This window comes from Homarus americanus, unplaced genomic scaffold, assembly GCF_018991925.1.
Source record: "Homarus americanus isolate GMGI-L3 unplaced genomic scaffold, GMGI_Hamer_2.0 scaffold57980, whole genome shotgun sequence".
In the NCBI taxonomy this organism is placed as follows: Eukaryota; Metazoa; Arthropoda; class Malacostraca; order Decapoda; family Nephropidae; genus Homarus; species Homarus americanus.
This window is the reverse complement of record NW_024716703.1, coordinates 23,760,916-23,762,982: the sequence shown is the minus strand read 5'-3', so window position 1 is coordinate 23,762,982 and position 2,067 is coordinate 23,760,916.

Below are 2,067 nucleotides of genomic sequence, written 5' to 3'. Positions count from 1 at the left end.
GTTTAGTAATAAAAACTTTGTGTACGAAACTCTATGATTATTTCTATTTGGGAAGGAACAAAAGAATTCTTCATATGATGATCGAAATGTTAAGTACAATCAGAGCAATAGCCTAAAGCAGAAATAATAGCTGATGATAGCGTAGTCACTGAACAATCTCTACCACATACAATCATCACCCCACACACAATCATAAAAAATCTGAGGTGAAAGTTTAAAAGCCACAGCTCGAATGAAGCCTTGATAATACAGTGAGAAATCCCCAATAGGATTCTAAACTGACTTCAGCTCGAGGGGAGGGAAGCTGTAATTCTCTCTGATAGAAAACAAGCTTGAAAAAAAAAATATATATATTTAGTCCCGAGTTAAAAAGTATCTACAACATTTTTATTTAATATGGAAAATTTGACGTCCTTTTTTGACAGATTTTAGCCTGGTCGAGTGATAATAATCCTTCATAGTTGTTCTTTATCCACTCAAATCCAGATAATGACTGAAAAGTAATCCATCTTAACCAGAAACAGTCACTTCCTAAAACAATCACTTCCCCCCCCCCAAAAAAAGTGGCATCTTCAGCGTAGTGCCAAAGAATGCGAGGTGAAAGCAACAATCGAAAGCCGACAGAGCAAAATACTTGTTAAAATTGACGAAATATCGATCTATTAGTCCTTATCATAACCTCCGTCTTGAAGCTGCTGTTCTCGAGGTAAAATGTAAATTGGATATAGTCACCGAGTCCAGGTTATTATCCGCCTTCTGTTGTAGTGGTGAGGCGAGAGAGGAAGGAAGGACGGGCAAGAAAAGAGGCTGAATTTTTTTTTCTTGTTCGTCTCTCTCTCTCTCTCTCTCTCTCAGACAAAACAAATTACTAAATAAATTAATCTTAACAAAATTTCAACCTTCACTTTCTCTCTTACTCAACATTTCAAACCAAACTGAATTGTTTCCCAAGAAAAAAAAAGTGTAGTCAAGAAAATGGTAGGAGGTCAGGAAAGGGTCGAGAAGACGTGATTCCCTGGGGCACACTGACACGCTGACCTGACTAAGAACCTTCTGCTTGGCCCCCCCCTGACACCTCGCCTAATTACGGAACAGACATACATACATATATTTTTCCCCGGTGATGAAGGAAGTAATACGGGCGCTTTCTGGACCACATTGGGAGTGTTATGTATTCAGTTATCTTGTTCCACCTGATCTCTTTGTACTTTCATTGTGTTTATGAGAATAATTACGAACCGTTTATTATTTTCTGGGTTTTACCTCATAGATATACAGTGAGGTCTCAGAGGGAAAGTGAAAGTGGGTCTTGTATACTGGCGCCTACAATTATGTTGGAGGAATGGTGACACCTGTAGTTAATTAAACATTTATACTGTACTTTTAGTCTCTTGTTACTCATTTTAAATATTACTTGTTATCAGTACATTTTGTTGGAGATAAAATACTTCTTTGTGTGTTAGACATTTCCTATTGTTATTTGTGAGTATTTCAAACACCTTTCAGTTTGTTTTAATTTTCATATAACGGATCAATTCTCTATTTATTTACCAGAGGCGTAGAGACTTTTGATGACTGTGTTGTTGTAATTTTTCAAAGTACAATACACTAATATTCAACAGTTTTATTCTATTGCTTCATTCTAGTTTATTTTCACATCCAATAAACTAAAATATTCACTGGGTATTGCATTTTTATATCGTATTTATTTCACAGTTTAGTTTTTTTTTTTTTCCTAACAGTTAGATTTATTTTTCCCCTCAATGATTTTTTTTCCCCGGGCGAAAGAGAAGACAATTATGGCAAAAGGTCGTCCTCACCCGTGTCTCTGAAGGGGTAACACTCATACTTAAACTGTCTTGCATTTCATAACCTTTATAGTCTTATTGAATTATTTGTTCTCGTTTTTTTTTCCTCCGGCGTTTTCCTGCGACAAGTTTATCACTCTTCTGCTTCATTGATTCTGGTTAGCTGCCAGAATTAGGTTGTGTCTCCTTATGGCGACAGACACACGTTCCCTTCCTAGGTTTTATCACCTCCTCGTCCACATGACTGTCCCCAGTTTCT